The sequence below is a fragment of the Symphalangus syndactylus genome, chromosome 23 (genome assembly GCF_028878055.3).
Source record: "Symphalangus syndactylus isolate Jambi chromosome 23, NHGRI_mSymSyn1-v2.1_pri, whole genome shotgun sequence".
NCBI lineage: Eukaryota > Metazoa > Chordata > Mammalia > Primates > Hylobatidae > Symphalangus > Symphalangus syndactylus.
Window position 1 is genome coordinate 28,034,700 of NC_072445.2, and position 17,349 is coordinate 28,052,048.

Here is a 17,349-nt window from a genome sequence, read left to right on the forward strand (position 1 = left end):
AAGTGTAGTCAGTCCGATTTTACTTAGTAATCATCTTCTGACCTTGTTAGGATTGAGGAGAAATTGATACAAGTTTCAATGGTGGCCACCTCATCCTCTTGATGCTTGGGCAGAAGAAGGATTATTATTAGTATGGCAAAAAAAGATCTACAACACACTCTTAATTTCTCAACACATATGTAAGTCTTTCTTTCTATATACCCAAAGGTATCCTATCCATGATCCAACTAACTTACGCATAACAACAAACTACTCAACGACTTCATAACTGAAGGAAGTTGATCTTGTTTTGATCATAGGCCCACATAAGTCCAATTGCTCTACTTAAGATAAATGGAGATTTATCTGTGTCCAGAGATGTGTCAGGCTGGGACAAATAGATAGGGGTAAAGACATACTATATGATTGACAGCCCCACTGGAATCACATGAATGGGGAAGGGATGGCTCCACAAACGTAGAGTGTTTATAGAATATTTTCAAAGCCACTGCTGTATTCCAACCCTAGCTGCCCCGCATTCACATTATGAGAAATTATTATACGTCTCCACTTAATAAGCTATAATAATTCCAAATACCACCAAATATATACTCAGTTCCTAAGGGAAATAAATCAATATCATCTCCAGATAACATATCTACAGATCAGGTCCAGATGCGATCCTCTATGATGCATTTAACCACCCTAACACTTAAAATCCACCATGAAGGAAGGCAGAAGATAAAAAATGGTAACTGCAATAGCTGTCTTATTTGTGAAGTAGAGAAGGAAAAATAACAAATAGCCATCACTGAATCTTAGCATAAATCATATTCTATAGGAAGGGGCAGTAAGGATCCCTACCTTTGGCCATGGAGTAATTTCCAGATTACATATCTGCCTTCTTGTCCTATGACTGCCGGGAGGATTGCCAGGGTTCATTTTCCTCCATGGTCATAATCCAAAGCAGCATATGATAAGATTTCATCTGTAGAACTATAATCTCTTAGTACACCCATTTTCTGTGCATATGATTACAATAAACTGAGTGTTGAATTAATGGTTGAGCAAAAATAGATCTTTTTCAGGCTTGAGGGTTCTCTGACAATTACATTTTCTGAAGTACCCACTCTTTGGCTTGTTAATTTACTTCTGAAATCCCTAAAGGATAATCATCAGCATTAGAAATCTTGGATCTAGAGCGCTGAATCTTAACCCCACAGGTGTTTGTCTCCGTAATTGCTGTTAGTGCTCTGCTAGTCTCCTGAGGCCACTGCTCACCGGCTTCCACTATGCCCTCAGCTGAAGGTGGTGAAGGTGAGCCTGTCTGTACCCTGTCCCGGTGCATCCCAGTAGAGAGTGCTTTACACTGTCTACTACCTGAAGAGAGAGAGTATTACCTCTGTCAGTCTGGGAACAAATATTAGGATGTGTTTGGAAGATAAAATCTATGACTTAAGCTACTCCTGGATAGCAATCTTGTTTTTCTTTTTCTTTTCTTTTCTTTTCTTTTCTTTTCTTTTCTTTTCTTTTCTTTCTTTTTATGGAGTCTTACTCTGTCACCCAGGCTGGAGTGCAATGGCATGATCTCTGCTCAGTGCAACCTCCACCTCCCGGGTTTGAGCGATTCTCTTGCCTCAGCCTCCAAAGTAACTGGGACTACAGGCACGTGCCACCATGCCTAGCTAATTTTTTGTATTTTTAGTAGAGATGGGGTTTCACCATGTTAGCCAGGATGATCTCAATCTCCTGACCTTGTGATCCACCCAGCTCGGCCTCCCAAAGTGCTGGGATTACAGGCGTGAGCCACCGTGACTGGCCAGCAATCTTATTTTCTTACCTCCCTGATTTTGTCTGCTCTAACTTTTGCTTAGAAACAAATGAGTTATTTTCTTTCAAAATTCACAAAGCACTGCTTTTCTGACTCTCAGGCATCTCAGATTCCTGTGTTGTGCTTTATTAACAAAGCTAAATATTGCTGTCTTTCTAATGGCAGATAACTGGCTTAAGAACCTAAGGATAACCACTTCTTGCAGGATCACTGGAAGCTGCTGAAAGTGAACAGTATTTGCCAACATTCTCATCTATTTATTTTAGGTTTTCCTAAGTTTCACCTGAAGAAGGCGTATCAGAAACATAACAAGCATTTCCAATCTCCAGTGCAGAGATACAGGCATCATTGCTGCCTGCAAAGAAATCAGGACTCAGACAATTTCTTATTTCAAGATTTGTACCTGCAGTTTTACTTTTCAATATACCATCTTATACATTGAACTCTTTGGTTTACAGGGACAAAACTCAACTCATATCAGATTCCGTTTATATATATGTATGTTTTTTTGTTTGTTTGTTTGTTTTTTTGAGACAGAGTCTCACTCTGTCACCCAGGCTGGAGTGCAGTGGTGCCATCTTGCTCACTGTAACCTCCACCTCCCAGTTTCAAGCAATTCTCGTGCCTCAGCCTCTGCAGTAGCTGAGATTACAGGCGAGAGTCACTGCACCTGGCCAGATTAAATTTAAAATGGGAACTGGGTTGATAGTTTTAGACTTGGCTCTATTCAAGACTCAATCAATGCAGTACATTTTTTGTTCTCTCTCTCCCTTCTTTCCGCCTCCACCTTCCCCTCGCTCCATGGCTTATTTTTTTTAATTAAGCTGGCTTCATTTTCTTTTCCTTTACACATTTTTCCTACATGCAGTTAAGAAAGATGGAAGCCAACACTCCAGGCTACTAACCCCAGTTTAACAATCTTAGCAGAAACACAGCCTCTAACTTCTTGAATTACAGTATGATATATTGATACAGTTTTTAAAAATTATCCATTTGTAAAATTGACAAATTTTTGTTATTGTACACATGTATGGCATACAATTTGATGTTTCAGTGCAAACATTGCATGATCTTAGTTATATGTGGAATCTAAAAAATAACAACTGATATCACAGAAGCAGAGAGTAGAACAGTGGTAACCAGTCACTGGAGAGAGGAGGGGGAAAAGGAAGAGGAGGGGAGGATGAAAAGAAGTTGGCCAATGTGTACAAATTTGTAATTAGATAGAAGGAATAAACTATGGTGTTCTATTGCACAGTAAGGTGACTATAGTTAACAGTAAAACATTGATATCATTTTAAACTCCACAAAATAATACTATATATTCTTTTTTTTTTTTTTTTTTTTTTGAGATGGAGTCTTGCTCTGTCGCCCAGACTGGAGTGCAGTGGTGCGATCTTGGCTCACTGCAACTTCCGCCTCCTGGGTTCAAGCGATTCTTCTGCCTTAGCCTCCCAAGTAGCTGGGACTACAGGTGCACAACACCACGCCTGGCTAATTTTTGCATTTTTAGTAGAGATAGGGTTTCACCATATTGGCCAGGCTGGTCTCAAACTCTTGACCTCATGATCCGCCCACCTCAGCCTTCCAAAGTGCTGGGATAACAGGTGTGAGCCACCACACCCAGCCAATACTATATATTCTTTATGAACGTCTACATATGTTAAAAAAAGTTTCGTAACTGACATGGGAATAATAAACATTAAATTGAGCAGAGTGATTACTTCTGCAGGACCATAAGCGAGTGAGCTGCAGTGGGGTACGTAGGAACTTTAGCTGTGTTGGTAATATGTTATTTCTTAAACTAGTTGGTGGTTATATGGATTCTTGTTATATGGTTTTTTTATACATTTAAGTATGGCCAAAATATTTTATAAGTTTAAAAAAGAAAAAAAGCCAATTGTTATTAATGTTGGGATTTGGATTCCAGAGACAATCCCAGATTGGCCCTGTCTGGATGATTCAAGTATCCTAGTCCTTTATTTCTTCCCAGTAAAACGTGGATGGCTAGGTCATGCACTGTTCACTGTGGCTGTGGGACGGTTAAGGAGATATTGTGGTTTCCAGCTCCATTACATACAAAAGGAATAGGGAAATATTACTTTTTAAAGAAAGGGATGTCGGCTAGAAAAAAACAACTGAGGGCCATTTTCTGGGTTAACTTTCCCTAAGTGAAGCTCATTCCTTTCTCCAGTTTATTCTCAATCTGTCCAGGTATAGATTCTTACCACATTGTAAACTGTGCCCTAAAATTTTAAATTTAACCATGACCAACACACTTGATAAGCAATGGTGGTGAAAAAAAAATGCTTTTTTTTTGGAGACAGAGTCTCGCTCTGTCACCCAGGCTGGAGTGCAGTGGCACAATCTCGGGTCACTGCAAGCTCCACCTCCCGGGTTCACGCCATTCTCCTGCCTCAGCCTCCCGAGTATCTGGGACTACAGGGGCCCGCCACCACACCCGGCTAACTTTTTTGTGTGTTTTTAGTAGAGACGGGGTTTCACCATGCTAGCCAGGATGGTCTCGATCTCCTGACCTTGTGATCTGCCCGCCTCAGCCTCCCAAAGTGCTGGGATTACAAGCGTGAGCCACTGCACCCGGCCTGCTTTTTTTTAAATGAAATAAATCTTAATCTTTTCCTTAGGTAGTGCTGTTTAAGACTACTCCCAAGAGGAGCATGAGGAAGGTTTCTGTGAGTGGGTGTGTGTGTTTGCACACACACATCAGTATGAAAACACCACTTACTTCCTAGTAGTGTTTAAATTTGGATCTGAGGGTAAGCCAAGTGGCTAACACTTCCTTTACTATTTATTACCATGGGTCACTGTTCTCTAGAATTTCACACCATCTTAAAGCTCTTGTATTTGCTGTCTTTTGATTTCATTTTGGGGGACTTGGTTTGCTAAAAACAAACAAACCAACAAACAAAACATTTCCATAAGACACTGTCTGTGAAGACACTCCCCAACGCTTATTCTACCATGAAAACTCCCTGCTTGTGATGATGAGCTACTGAGAGTACTCAACCATCCTCATATTTTTCTGTTGATTAAGCTCAGCCACAGACCACAGATAGGTAACAATGACCACAGGTGAGTAACAATGGGATGAGGAAGGAGCCTTTCCTACCATGACCCTGTCCTGCCTCTTTCTCCTGACAATGTAGTGATGGGATGAGTTTCACAACGTAATGAAGAAATTATTATTACTGGGAGCAAATGTTAGAGGACTGTTCTAAAGACATTCAGGTTGGAGGTAGACGAAGGATGTTCAAGTTTGATATGTATACATCCAATATTAAGATTCTGCAGTTTTTCAGTCAGCATCAATCTTATCCATAATTCCAGTTGGATCTACCTGCTGCAATTCATTTGATTCATGATGATGATGATGATGATTTGCCTGGACTTCAAATATTTTAAGTCAGTGACACAGCTATTTTTTTTATTTTTATTTATTTATTTTTTAAATTACAATTGAGCACAGGATTGGAGCACATTCTAGGCTAAAATGAAATATATCAGGGTGCAAACACCACATTCTCACATCTGCAGATATTTGCTACTATTTCTACAAAAGTTTTGTCATTGGTAAGCATTCAGCCTAAGTATTAAGAACCAACAGATAAAAGCTTATTCAAAAACATCACTGTATAGTAGACTACCAATGTCTCCCCTGGAGTGGGAAAACCTTTCTGGACCTGAACTTTGCCTAATTTAGCCAGTTCCATATTTTCTGAGGGTCTATTATTCTCAGCACTTCACCTGATACTAAAATAGGTTATTAGCTAGAATTCTTTAGAACACAAGTAACAGACACCCATTTGTGTTTACAAATATAGGAATGGAAAATGTGTTATGAGGATGTAAGCATATCTCATCTCCCAGGGCCTACGGACAGGATCACATCCAAGCCTCATGCAGAACCTGGAGCTACGAAATGAAAAGCAATTAGGACTCAGTTTCATTTTTTGTCTTTTCTTTGCCCTGTGCCTTTGTGTCCTTGTCCTCTTTTCAGATCAGTTTTCTTTGCTTTTCTATCTGCATGACTACATATAGTTACTGCACGGTTTGATTTTATAGCTTCGGACACATGCTGAAGTTGTCGCCAAATTCCAAGGGAAAATCTGATTGGCTTAATTGAAGATAAATACCTTCACCTTGTCCACAGGTTGTGCTAAGTGAAAACTTAATTTGGTGGGAATTATTTTGAAATATCAGCTGGTCTCTTTAGAACATGGTCATTCAAGATAAACCATTATAAAGGAATTTTTGCCACTTAGAGAAAAAAGACTGTGTTTCTGTCTAATTCATCTTAGAGCTGGTCTTGGCTTTGATGTTTGAAATAGGTGTGGAATGTCTGCGGTAACGATAACCATAGTAATACTGGACTTTTGTATGATAATTGCAAGTTTTATAAGCTACCCAACATCTTTTTGAGGTTAGTCAGTATTATTGTAATTAAGCTAGATTTAGGGATATGGATATGGGGACATAGAAATTTAAGTTGCTATGCTAAGTGGTCATAGCAAATCTCGAAAAACTCAGAATTTAAATTAAAATCAACTGGCTCTAAAACTTGGGCTCAAATTTAGTAATGGTATTGGAGTTCAAGTTCTATTCCATCTGGATTTTAATTTTCTTCTTACCATTTCTCATTCCAAATGCTCTAATGGCCCAGCCATTTTTCATAATAGATTTTTTTTTTTTTTTTTGAGATGGAGTCTTGCTCTGTCGCCCAGGCTGGAGTGCACTGGCATGATCTCGGCTCACTGCAAGCTCTGCCTCCCAGGTTCATGCCATTCTCTTGCCTCAGCCTCCCGAGTAGCTGGGACTACAGGCACCCGCCACCACGCCCGGCTAATTTTTTTTTTTTTTTTTTGTATTTGTAGTAGAGACGGGTTTTCACCATGTTAGCCAAGATGGTCTCGAACTCCTGACCTTGTGATCTGCCTGCCTCAGCCTCCCAAAGTGCTGGGATTACAGGTGTGAGCCACGGCACCTGGCCTAAATTTTTAAACTACAAATTATTTGTTCTTTATACAATAACAAACAGCAATGCAATCAGTCTACAGCAATAGTATCTTATATATTTTTGTAATTTTTTTTGGTTAAATACTCTTCCATAATTCTCTTTTTTCAAATAACAATCATAGTGACCATGAATTTTATTCTGCCTACATCTGTAGGTAGAACTGGAGCCCTGGTAAACATCTACTTAAATAAAGTTTAGTGTTTTAGTGGGGATTCCTGTTTAATACCTACTAGAGAAATACATTTTTAGTTTGAAATACAGGGAGTAGGAAAGATAGAAAAGAGCATTGTTCAAAAATGTATCTAGGCTGGGCATGGTGGCTCACACCTGTAATCCCAGCACTTTGAGACACCTAGGCAGGTGGATCACCTGAGACCAGCATGGCCAACATGGTAAAACCCTGTTTCTACAAAAAATACAATAATCAGCTGGGTGTGGTGGTGGGCGCCTGTAATCCTAGCTACTCAGTAGGCTGAGGCAGGAGAATTGCTTGAACCCTGGAGGCGGAGGTTGCAGTGAGCTGAGATCGTGCCACTGCACTCCAGCCTGGGCAACAAGAGTGAAAGCTCAGTCTCAAAAAAAAAAAAGTGTATCTATTTTATTTGTGATTTAAATATGAATATTTTCAGGCTGGGCACAGTGGCTCACGCCTGTAATCCCAGCACTTTGGGAGGCCGAGGCGGGTGGATCACGAGGTCAGGAGATCGAGACCACGGTGAAACCCCGTCTCTCCTGAAAACACAAAAAATTAGCCGGGCACGGTGGCGGACGCCTGTAGTCCCAGCTACTCGGGAGACTGAGGCAAGAGAATGGTGTGAACCCGGGAGGCGGAGCTTGCAGTGAGCAGAGATCGCGCCACTGCACTACAGCCTGGGCGACAGAGCGAGACTCTCTCAAAAATAAATAAATAAGAATATTTTCACTATAAATTATGAATAATTTTATTCTAATAATTACAGCAGTGACTAGGAGATAAATTTTGATATTGGAAGTTTGATACTGAGTAATGTAGATGTTGAATCCTTTGAAGCTCACAGTTTCCTCCAGAAACAATTGTGTGTTCTCTGAGAACCAGAAGAGTTGATCTTTTGTATAAATAAACCTAACGGTTTGGTGCTGTCTTCATGATAGTGAGTTATCATGGGACCTGGTTGTATAAAATATGCGTGACACCTCCCCCTCCTTTTTCTGTAGCTCTCACTATGTGAGACACTGGCTTACTCTTTGTCTTCTGCCATGATTTCAAGCTTCCTGGGGCCTCCCCAGAAGCCAAGGAGATGCCAGCACCATGTTTCCTGTACAGCCTACAGAACCATAAGCAAATTAAACCTTTTTTCATTATAAATTACCCAGCCTCAGTTTTTTTTTTTTTTTTTTTGAGACAGAGTCTCGCTTTGTCGCCCAGGCTGGAGTGCAGTGGCGTGATCTTGGCTCACTGCAACCTCTGCCTCCCGGATTCACGCCATCCTCCTCTCAGCCTCCCAAGTAACTGGGACTACAGGTGCCCACCACCACACCCAGCTAATTTTGTTTTGTATTTTTAGTAGAGATGGGGTTTCACCATGTTATCCAGGATGGTCTTGATCTCCTGACCTCGTGATCCGCCCACCTCGGCCCCCCAAAGTGCTGGGATTACAGGTGTGAGCCACTGCACCCGGCCCTCAGTATTTTTTATAGCAACACAAAGAATGGCCTAACACATTAGGAAGAAAAAGTACGTAGAAGCTTGTAAACCTAGAATTGAGAGTCTAAGAAACCAGGAGGCTTTCCTGTGAAAGAGAGAGTTAAGCTAAACTGTGAAGGAGGAGTTCATAGTAGATTTTTTTTTTTTAATATACAAGGATGTTGATGGCAATATTGTGGATAGTAGAAAAAATACTCTAGATATAAAATTCTAATCAATTAGACAGTGCTACATATATAATATATCCTCACCAAGGGGTATTATGCACTCATTCAAATAAACAATTAGAACTCTGTCTTTTGACATGGAGGGATTCCATGAAGTAATGAGAAGTGAGAAAAGAAGCATGCATTTTAAAAAGCACAGGAATAGTTCCAGAGAGAGCATTCCTCAAGAAAAAGAGAGAGGAAGTAGTGTAAAGATGAGCTTCCTAGGCATAAGGAACAGCATGTGCAAATACCCCAAGGAAGAAGACAGCTTGGTGAAAAACAGTAACTGAAAGGAGAGTAAAGAGGCTGGAGCTCAGAAAATGAGGTCGGGGCTATAGGACAAGGAGAGGTGGGAGGGATACCAGGTGAAATAGAGAAGTAGATAGGTCAGAGCATATATTTGAGAAAGCCACATTAAGAACTTTGTTGTTATCCTTCAGTAAATGTTTTATACCTTGAACTATTGCCTTTTCTAACACTTGGTGATTGCATGTCATTTAACACTTAGTGATTGCTGGGAGAGCTCTGCAGAGTATTCACTATATTTTAGAATCAATGACAGTATACCTGGCACAAAGGAAATTCTTAATACATTCTAGTTTTCCACTTCATCTTGTCCCCTTTCCAGTCGTTTTCTCCCATGAATGCATAGAATATGGTTCTATGGTTCTCAACTCCCAGGCTCAATGCCCCTTCTTGGTTTTAAAGAAATATTTTCTAACATTGTCTTGCTACGCTAAAACAATGAAATTTATTAATAATGTAATTTAACCTATAACTTTTAAAAGTAATGTTATGTCCTGATTATAATGTAAATAAAAGGAATTTATAAAAATGCTATTTGTTGTAGTATATAAACATTCATACACAAATATACCATTAGACAGAAGAAGCTGTGAGATGTGAGATGACTGACCTACAGATGCTAAGGGAGACTGATGAGTTTTATTATATCTCTGAAGCAGTTATGTAGTGCTGTGATCTACAAAATGATGAATAGTTCTTAGCAGATGTCTACGTTAAGCAAAATATATTGTAATTGGATTCCTGTAATTCAGTATACATTAAAACCGTGCCAAACATTTCTTGTATTTGTATGTAAAACAGAGAGAAGCTCTGAACTTAGGCAATTATAAATGAATTTTTCACCTTCATTTTGTCTGGCAGGACTGTTGTTATTTGCCCAAGACATCGGATAATTTTCCATTGTGATGGATACATCACAGGACATTGTCATTCCCTGCCCGCCAAATACCAGTACAACCCTCAATCGTTGTAACATTTTCCAAATGTTCCTTATTAGTTGGTCCACTGAGAGCCACTGATCTGATTGGAAGACAAGACACTGGAAATGTCACATTGTACCAGAAGACTTCAATAACAGCTGAAAAAAAACAATAAAAGGGATGTTATAAAGTCACATGTAGATGGCAGAAAAAATACTCAAGGGATTAAGTCTTAGGCATTTTAAGGGGCCCACACCAGTCAAAGCTGGAATAAGACAATGTAGAAATAGATTTTGAACAATGACTAACCTGAAGCGAGACAGAGGAACAAGGGAGGCATTGTAGGCTGGAGGTCCACTGAGCAGAGGTGGGCAAAGGTGTGATGTACAAATAAACATGATATGTCTGGGAGCCAGTGATACAGAATTTCAGACATCCTCAAATTAGGCCTTCCAGAAAGGCAATTGGAGTTGGCAGTTTACTGTTGCTTCATTTTTGTTGTTGTTTTCTCTTTTACTCTGTCTTAATTATAAAAAATACAAGTTATATCCCAGACCTCAGTTGAAGTTTGTGAAATCCAGTCCAGATAGTGACTCTAAGGACACCAAAAATGATTATTACTGATGTGTTTTTTAATAATTCCTACAACATATAGTAGCAATGGATGTCTATGATTATGTTAGCAATGTTGGTGATAAAGACCTTTCCATATTGCTATGATAAAATACCTTTGAAGATGGCTATTCATATTCATTCATAACAATGATAAGTAACGAATGACTTCAGAAGTTACATTTAATATTTTCAAAGATGTTAAATATGGACAATTCTCATGTCTTAACAAATACTAATAACAAAAGATGAGTGAATATTTTAAAAATTGAATAATTAAAATAATCAGTACTTTGTATCAAATAGATTCTATTAGCCCACTCTATGTTTTGTTTTTACACCTAATGGCATGATTATGCAATTTACCAGTAAATACCAGCATGGTTTTTAACGTTGTTTATGTGTATTATGAAAAATGTAAGCAACTTAATATTTTCATATTAGGTTGTTTGATCTGCCCAAGAGAAAGAGAAGAGGAAATGCAGTCATAAGAGAATAGGATCTAATGAGTTTAGCAATTTAAAAATTAAGGACCATGATTTTCTGCTATTTTAATTAAGTCATTTTATATCTCTTTACCTCATTCTCTAAAATAATTTGTTACAATTATCTAACCTTTTACAAATGTTTGCAAATTAAAAGAAATAATTACCCAGTACTACACCATAATTTTGAAGAATGGATGAAGCACACAGTATGATAATGTGTTTTTCATCTTTCTAAAGGAACTTCGTGATGATCAAAACAGGAAAAAATTCTTAATCTACAAATCTATTGAATTTTATTACATTTGTTTCCACACTTCTTTTCACAAATGTTTGTACCATCTTTTTGAACTTTAACTGGTCTTTAATTAGGTCTCTACACCAATGAACACAGAAACACAAGTCAAGGAATCAAATTAACACAAGATTCCTAGTTATATTATCTGCTGTGCTTTATTAGTCTTTCTTTTTTTTTTATTTTTTATTTTTGAGACGGAGTCTCACTGTCGCCCAGGCTGGAGTGCAGTGGTGCGATCTCGGCTCACTGCAAGCTCCGCCTCCCGGGTTCACGCCATTCTCCTGCCTCAGCCTCTCCGAGTAGCTGGGACTACAGGGGCCCGCCACCACGCCCGGCTAATTTTTTGTATTTTTAGTAGAGACGGGGTTTCACCATGGTCTCGATCTCCTGACCTCGTGATCCACCCGCCTTGGCCTCCCAGAGTGCTGGGATTACAGGCGTGAGCCACCGTGCCCGGCCTGCTTTATTAGTCTTTCTATCCTCTGCTCCAACCAATGCTTGGCATAATGCCTTTTTTTTAGAAAGCTCTCAATAAATGTATTTATGACACTTACATAATACTTTATGTAACAATTTAAATGTGAGAGATATATAAAATGATTATGAAGTTCATTTCAATAATTTTCACAGTAGTCTTATATGAAATGTCATAAGACAATTAAACTAATGTGATGATTCATCTGGCCATAGGTTTAGCCAACACTGACAGAAATTTTGCTTGGTAACTTCCCCAAAGTACTTGGGGAAAATATTTTTTGTTGTTGTTGCTTTTTATTTTTTTCTTGAGATGAAGTCTGACTCTATTGCCCAGGCACCCAGGCTCCCAGGCTGGATTGCAATGGTGCGATCTCAGCTCACTGTAACCTTTGCTTCCCTGGTTCAAGTGATTCTCCTGCCTCAGTCTCCTCAGCAGCTGAGATTACAGGCACGTTCTACTATGCCTGGCTAATTTTTAGTAGAGATAGGGTTTCACCATGTTAGCCAGGCTGGTCTCAAACTCCTGAATCTTGATCCACCTTGGCCTCCCAAAGTGTTGGGATTACAGGCGTGAGCCACCACGCTCGGCCGTGAAAATGTTTTTGAGAGACACATCCATTTGCTAATTGTTAGACATGACATTCTTTCTGCAGTAAAGGCTTTATCTGCCTGAAAACCATTGTCTTGAACTGAACTAAAATACATACATCCTAAAGCTCTTGAAGGAACTAGAATTTTAGTGCATGAATTATTGTGTACAAATAATGACTGAGACCTAGTAACTAACTGAAATAGCTTCACATACTTATCATACTTATCATACTTCTAAGGATTCTTGAAGAACATATTTGTTAAAAACAAATCAACAATTGAAAAGAAACATGTCATTCAGAGTATGATTTCCTTCTTTCCCAATAAAATTAGTTGCTTCCTCTCTTCTATAACTCCTGTCTCTTTCATTGCTATCTATATTTATGTGTATATATATATTGTTTTCTGGATTATTGTACTTCACATATATTTTATCTTATCAATTAAATTATAAGTACTGGCCAGGCATGGTGGCTCATACCTGTAATCCAAGCACTTTGGGAGGCCAAGGCAGGTGGATCACAAGGTCAGGAGTTTGAGACCACCCAAGCCAATATGGTGAAATCCCGTCTCTACTAAAAATATAAAAATTAGCCAGGCGTGGTGGTGCATGCCTGTAGTCCCAGCTACTCAGGAGGCAGAGGCAGAAGAATCACATGAACCCGGGAGGCAGAGGTTGCAGTGAGCTGAGACAGTGCCACTGCACTCCAACCTGGGCAACAGAGTGAGACTCCCTCTCAAAAAAAAAAAAGAATTATAAGTACTTTGAGGGCAGGAAAAAATACCTGATTGCTTTTGAACCCCCTTACCCCCTTGTATATTTGAACTCAATATGGGAGGCAAATACATACCTGTTAAGTGTAACTTCATATTTCCACTAATTTGTTTAGACTTTAGATTAAATATTGTAGAATGGGGGTAAAGATGCAAATGAAGATTGAGTTGACTTGTAGTTTTTAAGAGCCTTTTTTTTTTTTTTTTTTTTTTTAAGATGGAATCTCGCTCTGTCTCCAGGCTGGAGTGTGGAGTGCAGCAGCACGATCTGAGCTCACTGCAATCTCCACCTCCCTGGTTCAAGTGATTCTCCTGCCTCAGCCTCCCGAGTAGCTGGGATTACAGGTGTGCGCCAGCACACCCAGCTAATTTTTGTATTTTTAGTAGAGATGAGGTTTCACTATATTAGCCAGGATGGTCTCGATCACCTGACCTCGTGATCCTGCCATGGCCTCCCAAAGTGCTGGGATTACAGGTGTGAGCCACCGTTAGTGTAATCTTCTCATCCATCCTGTTAGCTACTTTTAAAGTATTAACTGTAAAAGTCTAGTTTTAGTTTCAGTCTTAAATATAACCTATCCATTTAAAAAATAATAGAGTTGAGAATTTATTAGGCATACTTATCATATGGAGAGACTGAGGTTTTGTATCTCCCTTCCCATATCATCTGGACCTTGTTCATTACCCATTATTCTTTCTATTCTCTGCTATTTCCTTTCAAACACATTTACATGAGTACCTATAGCTACAGAAAGATTCCCAACAACTTGAAAACAACCTTTCACATGATCCTGCTCCTGCCTCTTCCTACTTTTCACATATACATGGCCATTTTATTTCTTTCTTTCCCTCTACTGATGACTTTTGGCAGCTTGAAAACACTTGGGTTATAACTTGGGCAACATGGTGAAACCCTGTCTCTACAAAAAAAATACAAAAATTAGCTGGGTTTTGTGGTATGCACCTGTAATCCCAGCTACTAGGGAGGCTGAGGTGGAAGAGTTGCTTGAGCTGAAAAGTTGGATGTTGCAGTGAGTTGAGACACTACACTCCAGCCTAGGGAGCAGAGCAAGATCCTGTCTCAAAAAAAGGAAAGAAAGAAAAGAAAATGTAGTTATGTCTTTCACTTTAAATTCTACATCCAATCTATCTGACGCAAACCATATTGATCGGTTTCCTCCTTTTCATTTGCACTATTCCTTCCCTTGTCATACTATTCACACGACAGCTAGGCATAACTACTCTTCTTGACTCCCTAGAATTTATACCAAAGGCACCAACTGTTAGATTAGTCAACATATCACCAGCAAGAGACACAAGCCCATATTTTTCAGCTTGCAATCAGAGTTCTTCCCAATCTGATTCCCAGTATAATTAATAGTAATGCACTTACGGGCTTACCACAGATCAAGAGCTGGGATGTTTTCCACATACCATATCTAATTTATAATTCTCACAACAATCTTAGATTATAAATAATTTTGACCTCATCCTGTGAGAAAATTACTCCAAACTTTATTTCTAAACGTATCTCCCACCACCCACAACCATGTGATGCCCATGGCCAAATCAGGTTAATTGATTTGCGTGGTTCTGGAACTTGCTTTAACTTTCATCCTCTAGCCTTTACTCTGCTCTTTCGGCATCTAATCACGTGCCAATTGCATTCTCCTGACAAGTTTGCTCATCAGTCAGGACCCAACTCAAATTCTAATAGTTCTGTGAAATTCTGTCCACATTCCTCACCTACCCTCTAGGATCCTTAAGGGGTGAGATGAATTTTATGTATTTTTCCATCCCATTAAGGATGGAAAGGTCTTACATAGCATAATACCTTTAATGGATTCTCCCTCTCCACTTCTATTTTCTGATCTTTTATTTGCTTTTAATAATGAACACTCTAGTAGATATCCTTCTTTCTTTGTGATTTCACTTGACTTAGCATGAGTGCATATCTTAATAAAATTAGACTTCCTATGGGCCTCATTTTACTCTAATATTCTTGATATTTTTAACAATAGGATAAGTGCAGTCTCAAAACGTTCATAAGTATTGCACCTTTAAGAAACATCCAGAATTATTCTCAAAGGCTGTAGAAACATGCCAGTATATTAAGTACCACATAGAGAATATTAATTTAGTCAATGGATTGCATGCCAAAAATGAGGAAGAGAACTGAAAAAATATTAAAAAGTGAGATGTGAAAATTAGGAATAGAAGGAAAAAATAAATACATAAAACAAGACAATTCTCTGCATTCTTTTGAAGAAATGAAACTACAAACCAGACACCGAGATTTGGAAGATTAGCTTTGTACTAATCTTGGAATTTGCTTTTACTTTCCTGACTTTGGCCTTTGCTCTGATGTTTCAGTATCCAGACTAATGCGAATTTCATTCTTCAGTTTAAATCAGCACATCGGTCAGGGATTCATCCAAACCTTAATGGCTTAGCATTTTCCTAAACTGTTTTATTAGGGGTAAAATGGCCACGAAAGTCATTTTTAAGGGTCAATTCAATTTTATGATAATTTATATATTATGCCAGAAGCTTAAAATATGCCTATTACTACCCTAAATTCCATTCTCACAGTACTAGGCTGCATTTTAAACATTTGCTGCAAATGACTATATCTTGAAGTCTACGTGATTACACAAGTTATTATAAATACTCATGACAGATTTACTGACGTGTAGGCAAGGAAATTAAAAAAATAAATTTTATTCATTACTGTATTTTATGTTTAAATTATACTTCTCCACTTCCGTAACATTGCTCCGCAGTATCCCACCTAGAGGGACCTGCTTTCACGCACATCTCCCTATTTTAAACAATATCCTTTCATCCCAAATCTGTAACTAGGACAGTTGAGAGTCAGTACCAAAATCTTTGATGATATTTGAAATTCTTTTACATAAAAAGGTAAAGGCACAAGCACTTTTTCTTCTACTTTTCCACTCCCCACGTCTTCTCCAAGCCTGAAGACTCTAAGGCGCTGAGAAGGAGTCTGCACTGCGGGATGCCCACTGGAATTACCTACTACTGTGGGCTGAATCCGCCCCACACTCTCGAGGGTGCTACAACCCTTGCTCTCACCCGCGGCCCCCAGGCCTCTCCTCCAGGCATTCTTGAGCCCAGGGACCACGGCCCCGCTTGGCCTAGATCCGCCTTCTTCCCAGGTGAGCGTCGCCGTCCTCCGGGATCGCTCCTCGCCCCAGCCTAGGAGCAGGGTGTCGGGACTTGTAATTGCCCCGTAGCCCCGAGGGCGGGCAGGAAAGAAAGGCTTTTTCATACTCCGCTGGGAAAGGGCTGGGTGTTTGAGTTCAGACAGGTTCCGAGCGCTTTCTGGCTGTTCGGGGTTTGGCGTGCCACGACTTGGGACTTGTTGTAACCCGTCTCCACTCCCGCCCCCTCTAGCGCTGCACCTCGTCTCGGGGAGGCGCGGTTCGGGCCGGAATCAGCCTCCCTCCGCCGACCTGACGCTGGGCAGGTAACTCCCCTCCCCTCCCTGCCCGCGCCCAGGCGCTTGCTGCTTCCTGGGAGGCAAATCTTCGGCGGCGGGCGCGGTGCGGCGGGCGCGGTTGCGCGCGGCTTGGGGCGCTCCTGGCCGTAAGTGGGGTTTGGGCTCCCATGTCCCGGACCTCGGCGGACGGGACCCCAGCGGGTGCAGGGTTGAGGTGCTCGGGGTGCTGGGGGGGCCCGGGGCTTCACCCGCCACTGGCCGGCGCGGCGGACGGGAGGGATAGGGGCCTCCCCCTTGGGAGCGCGCGCGCGCGGGATTGGAAATTCCCCAGGGTGCAGAGCTCAGTTGCTTCAGTTTTTTCTACGTTTGCTTCAGTCTTTTCTACGTTTCTTTCATTGTCGTGGGGGTGCGAGTGAGTTGAGAAGTTTGAAAAGTTGTCTCGGGCGGAGTCGGTTTGGGTCCCCAGAGGACAGGCGCCGCCCCTTGTGGACGTTGGATTTGTTGCCTCTTTTCCAGTGTAGGAGTGCGCGGAGGACCCCGGGAGGCGGAGCGGGAGGAGAGACCGCTGGGAAACGTCTCGTGGGAGGAAGTCCAGGGTGGAAGCAGAGGGCGTGGGGGTGGGGGGTTCCGGGAAAAGGTGGGAGAGCTTAGGTCGCTGAGGGGCGTGGGTGTTCTTTAGATCCTG

General features: G+C 40.5%; 1 protein-coding gene across 4 annotated transcripts in view; it reads left to right on the plus strand.

Moving 5' to 3' along the window:
- Positions 1 to 17,349, plus strand: part of FAM83B (family with sequence similarity 83 member B) — a 216,347-nt gene that overhangs the window by 103,804 nt on the left and 95,194 nt on the right. Inside the window, exon 1 of one of the 4 annotated variants that reach the window (XM_055263908.2) lies at positions 16,605 to 16,691. The exons of 2 other annotated variants lie outside the window; for them this stretch is intronic. The gene's annotated coding sequence lies outside the window, so the exon portion shown is untranslated. Of the gene's footprint in view, positions 1 to 16,604; positions 16,692 to 16,777; positions 16,811 to 17,349 lie in introns of those variants that run through there. One more of the 4 variants, XM_055263909.2, reaches the window with a different exon arrangement.